Genomic DNA, 6,353 nt, shown 5'->3' on the forward strand with positions numbered 1-6,353 from the left:
CCACCTTACGTTGATCCTAACTCTAACGGAGCGGTCTCGATGATTCAGAAGGGAAGGCCATCCAATAGAACTCAGAAAGTAATCTCGCGGCAGGTGTTCATGGCAGAGAAAATGCCTCCACCAACAGTCGAGTACCTTAATTGGTCAGGGCAAGACATTGGCTTCACTATAGCAGATCATCCACAGCAAGTTCCTCGACCAGGGCAGTCAGCACTCATACTACCAGCGGTCATCGCAGGATTTGACGTATCTCGCGTGTTTATAGATGGCGGCAGCAGCTTAAACCTTATGTACGCAGATACATTAAGGAAGATGAACATATCCCTAGCAAACTTGAAGCCAACAGACACGAGATTCCACGGTATCACACCAGAGAAGCCAAGCTATCCGCTGGGGAAGATTAATCTCGACGTTCAGTTTAGGACCCGAGAAAATTACAGAATCGAGAAGTTAGAGTTTGAAGTCGTAGATTTCCCGTCACAATACCACGCTCTGTTGGGACGACCAGCATATGCTAGATTTATGGCGGTACCACATTATACGTACCTGTTGTGGAGGATGCCTGGACCTAAGGGACCAATCACAATCAAAGGAAGCTTCGCCCTAGCCAATAAATGTGATAAGGATTTTCATCGAATATCAGAATCTTTCGAGATGCAAGCTGAGTATTTGGCGTCAAGGCTCATGACTGATTACGACGTGCTACCAGACGTTGGAAGGCCAAATAAAGAATCAACTTTCAACACTGAGAAAAATTCTAAGAAGGTGCAGATTCACCTGACGGATCCAAAAAAGACGACATCCATCGCAAACGACATGGACCTCGCATAGGAAAGCGTGCTCATCGAGTTCCTCCGTGAGAACTGGAAAATCTTCGCATGGTGTCCAGCTGACATGCCAGGAGTACCCAGGGAACTTGCCGAGCACCACCTAAACTTGGATCCAATAGCGAGACCAATCAAACAACCTCTGCGGCGTTTTTCGGAACCAAACCGCAAAGCCATGTTGTCAGAAATTGATCGACTCAGAGAAGCTGGTTTCATAAAGAAATATCCACAGAGGCCACCTGGGTAGCTAACCCAGTTATGGTGCCGAAGAAAAACATGAAAGTCCTTCGCATGTGTGTCGACTTTACGTGCCTCAATAAACATTGTCCAAAGGATCACTTTCCCCTCCCAAGGATCGATCAAATTATCGACTCCATGGCCGGATGTGAACGTCTTTCCTTCTTGGACGCATATTCTGGTTATAACCAGATCAGATTAAAAGAAGATGACGAAGCCAAGACAGCGTTCATTACACCGTATGGCGTATTTTGTTACAGGACAATGCCTTTCGGGTTGAAAAACGCGGGAGCAACATATCAACGGATGATGCAGAAGTGCTTAGCAACACAGATTGGGAAAAATGTACAAGTGTACATCGACGACGTCGTCATCACATCAAAAAAGGGGGCAACATTAATCGAGGACTTAAAGGAAACCTTCGACAACCTCGACAAATTTTGTCTCAAACTGAACCCGACGAAATGCTCCTTCGGCGTCCCAGCAGGAGAACTTCTTGGGTTCCTAGTCTCAGCAAGAGGGATTGAAGCAAATCCCGACAAAATACAAGCCATCGTAACAATGAGGAAGCCAACGAAGTTGAAAGAAATACAACAGCTAACTGGGCGAGTCGCAGCTTTAAGCAGATTCATCGCCAGGCTGGGAGAAAAAGCGTTACCGTTCTACACTTTAATAAAGCAAGGGGAGAAATTCCAGTGGAACGAAGAAGCCGATAGAGCTTTCGAGGATCTAAAACGCACAATCTCGACACCACCAGTCTTGGTGGCGCCGAAGGAAAAAAGAACCTCTCCTGCTGTACATTGCAGCCACACCCCAGGTGGTTAGCACGGCGCTAGTTGTCGAAAGAGAAGAAGAAGGAAAACTCCATGGAGTGCAAAGGCCGGTATATTTCATCAGTGAAGTTTTATCGCCTTCCAAACAGCGGTACCCGCAGTACCAGAAGCTAGCATATGGAGTGATTACAACGGCAAGAAAGTTGCGCCACTATTTTTCGGCACACCCGATAATAGTAGTCAATGAAGCACCCCTCTCAAATATACTGAACAATCCAGAAGCTACGGGCGTGTCTCCCTTTGGGGAATAGAACTTTCCCTCGGGATATCACGTATGAAAAAAGAAAGGCAATCAAGTCGCAAGTTTTGCCGGATTTCATTGCAGAGTGGATGGAGCTGCAAAACACGGACCCCCAGTATTTGTCGAGAACTTGGACCATGAACTTTGACGGATCCAAGAGAGTAGAAGGAGCCGGCGCAGGAGTGATACTTATATCACCCGAAGGCGACAAGTTAAAATATGTCCTACGGATGACGTTCCCAAACGCATCCAACAATGAAGCAGAATACGAAGCCCTCATACACGGGATGAAGATGGCGAAAGCTTGCGGCGCAACTCGACTAAAAATCTTTGGCGACTCACAATTGGTGGCTCAACAAGTTATGAACCAATGTGATGCAATCAATGATAGCATGATAGCATACAAGGAGGTGTACAATGAGCTTGAGAAGCTGTTTGATGGATGCGAGGTAAATCACATCAGTAGGTTGAGCAATGATGAAGCCGACATTCTCGCAAACATCGGGTCGCAGTGCCTTCCAATCCCGCCAGGCGTATTTTGGGAAGAAATAGCGGAGAGGTCCACAAAGCCGAAGAAGGCGCAGAAAGAAGCAAATAAAGAAAAAACTTCGGCGCCCCTCAAAGAAGCCGTGGAGGACGAAGAGTACCAAGAGCTTGTGATGATGGTAGAAGTTCCTTGGATGCAAGCGTACATATCGTATATCCTCAGGAAAGAAATACCCGACGATCCAATTGTGGCAAGGCGAATTATTCGACGATCCAAAGCTTTCACAGTGGTCAAAGGGGAGTTATACAAGCGAAGTATTTCAGGCGTCCTGCAAAGGTGCGTCACACCCGAAGAAGGAAGGATAATCCTAAAGGATGTGCATGGAGGAATATGTGGTCACCACGCGAGCAGTCGAGCTATCGCAGCCAAGGTTTTTCGGGCAGGATTTTACTGGTTGACAACAATCGAGGATGCAAAAGAGATAGTACGAACCTGCGACGCGTGCCAGAGATTCGCCGCAAAACCTCACTCTCCGGCGGCGGAGCTGATGCCAATACCATTGTCGTGGCCCTTTGCCCAATGGGGACTCGATATGGTGGGCAAGTTGCACAAAGCTTCGCCAGGAGAATATGAGTACCTGTTTGTTGCTGTCGACAAATTCACCAAGTGGGTAGAAGCGAAGCCAATAAATTCACCAGATGCAGCATCGGCAATAAAGTTTGTGAAAGGCCTCGTTTTTCGGTTTGGAGTGCCTCATAGCATTGTCACAGACAATGGCATCAACTTTACGTCGAAGGAGTTCAAGGCGTACTGTGCAGAGGTAGGTATCAAATTGCACTTCGCGTCAGTTGCACATCCCCAAACCAATGGTCAAGTTGAAAAAGCCAATGGTATCATCTGCAATGGCATTAAAAAACGTCCGCTGGGACCGCTTGAAAAGGCTCGACACACCTGGCCAGAAGAATTGCCAAGTGTTTTGTGGAGCATCCGGACAACACCAAATACGGCGACACAAGAAACTCCATTTTTCCTCGTCCACGGAGCTGAAGCAGTACTACCAATTGAAATAGAGCACGATTCTCCAAGAGTAACAGAGTATGACGAGGAAACATCACGAAAAGCTCGGGAGGATGACATGGATGCACTCGATGAAGCTCGAGATGAAGTACTATCACGAGTTACCAAGTATCAGCAAGACCTGAAGAACTACCACAGTCGACGATTGCGGCCCAGATCTTTCCAGGTCGACGATTTGGTCCTACGGCTCAACCAGCAAAGTACTGAGAAGCTCGAGTCACCATGGTTGGGACCTTACGTCGTCACAGAAGTCATCGACGGAGGAGCGTACAGGATCAAGGACAAGAAGACAGGGGTTCCCGAGAAAAACCCATGGAACGTGGCGCAGCTCAGGCGGTTCTACGCTTAGAGTCGAAATATAGTCCTCCTCTGTAAAAATACAATGTACTGAAACGCCCGCGAGTTTTCAGACGCACTCTTTTCCTTTTCGGGGCACCGAGTGGGGCCGGAAAGGTTTTTAATGAGGCGGGCTCGCGGTGCTGCAATATAATAAAGATAGTGGAGATATACTTCTTATTCTTCGACACGCTCGGGGGCTCAATGCCTTCAAGTTACAAAATATATACAATATAGATAAACTAGACTTACCGAAATATTTCGCCTTGGTACAAGAATACCTCGCCAAATAGAACATCGGAAGCTAACAACTATAAATATAGTGTACTCATCAAAATGTTATTGCTTTGGTATGAAAACCTCGCAACAAAAATATAGAACGTCACCACCAAGACACTCGGGGGCTCGTGTCCATTGATAGCAAAATATATATACCTTCTCGCAATAAGAGAAAAATCTTCGGGATAACAAAACAGTATAAGCTCCAGCCAAAGGCTCGGGGGCTCGACGATCAAAAATAGAAACAATACATACTTAAAGAGTTGACAGCTTTACAATATAGATCATGTCTACAAAGACGTATCAATGGTGAAACTACAACAAGAAAAAGGAAAAAAAACCCACAATGGATACCTAGCACATGGTCGATAATTATTCGTTCATTGGAAGGACGAGTACTATGCTCGGCATAGCTACCTTCACAAAAAACTCAGCGTCCATCCGAAGAAGTTCATCCATCATATCTTCGGCTACAGGAGTCACCAGATCATCAATCTTGCCCATGTTTCTCTTTTTCTTCGACATTTTAGCCAGGCACGTGGGAACAATTTGATTCATGGGCAATTTTGGATAGCAAATCTTTATCATCATCATAGCAAATCTTGCGCCAGCAGAAAGTTGGGCCCGCACAAAGCCATGGATTCGAGGAGCATCTCGAAATTTTTCCATTAATGCAGGAAGAGTTTCTGGCATCTTGTTGCGAGGGAACATGGTTCCATAAACTAAAAATAAAGTCTTCGTACAGAAGTCAAGGAAGTCACGGACTCGAGCCGCGCGATCTTGGAATCTGACAATTTGACGGGTACGCTCAGGAGTAACCCAAAAGTTAGAACCATGTTGTGCAGCCAGTCTGAGCAGAACATTGGCTCGAGCTTCAACACGTTGATCTTCGGCAGCAGTATCCAAAAATGAGCCTGGTACAGCAAATAAATTGACAAGGAAGGAAAAATAGCAAAATAACATCCAGCATGGTTATGAACAGGAAACATACCTGTCATGTCCAGGCTGGCGTCAGTCAATAGCTGAAGCATATAATTTTCTCGAGAAGAAGCTTCGGTAGCCTCAGCAACAGCAGCATCCTTTGCAGCAATGTCTTCTTTTGCCTGTTGAAGAGCAATATTCTCTCTCTCAGATGCTTGTCGAGATTGTTCCATCATCGCAAGAGTTTGTTTCTTCATGGATTGGAGTTGTTGGCGCAATTCTTGCAAATCTTGCGACAAATGTTGTCTTGAAGAACCTTCGAGGAGGTTATCATTGACTAGTGTTTTCTTCGAGAAGGAGGAAGCGAGGAGAAGTATCGGCAGAATGAGGATTGGCAGAGTAGTTATCAAATATTAACTGGAAAAGAAAATTCCAATATCAAAGGATTGCACAAAACAGAATTCCATTAATCTTCAAGAAATTTACATGGATATTACAGAAGGAGTTCTTCAAAAGGACTACTAAGGTAATTGTCGCCAAAGCTAATGTGGCGACAATAGCTAAAGAAACAGGAAAAATAAAAAGAAGGGGCATTCAACTAGACCTCCGGCTTTGATGAGCTAGGAGTTGAAGATGGCTTGATCCCGAGATAGGACAGGATTTTCTTCGTGTTGGGCTTTGCCGCCTTGATCAACGATCGCCATTTTGTTTGTTCTATTTGTTCTGTGTCGCCTACTTTCGTCCAGTCGATAGTTTGTTGGCTATCAGCGACCAAGGCAACAGTGCTTTCGACAGCAATCTTCATGTTCTCCTGGCGCATCTTCAGTCCAAGATCCTCTGGTGGATTGAAGTCCTTGGCAAGAGCAAGGAAAGTCTTGGGTTCCGCTTTCTTCGGGAAGAAATAGGGGAACAGCCGTAACAATCCTGCGTCAGCCTGTTCAATGCCTTCGCGAACTTCGGTTCCATGAAACTCAAGGACAGAGAGCGCATCAAGAAGAGGATCGTTGTCGGGATCTTCAAGCTCAAATTCTTGGTTTGTTCTACCTGTCACAGAAAATATATGTTGGTCGACAGTAAATAAAAAAAAAGAATGGATCGACAAGATTACCAACAAA

This window comes from Lolium rigidum, chromosome 4, assembly GCF_022539505.1.
Source record: "Lolium rigidum isolate FL_2022 chromosome 4, APGP_CSIRO_Lrig_0.1, whole genome shotgun sequence".
Lineage (NCBI taxonomy): Eukaryota > Viridiplantae > Streptophyta > Magnoliopsida > Poales > Poaceae > Lolium > Lolium rigidum.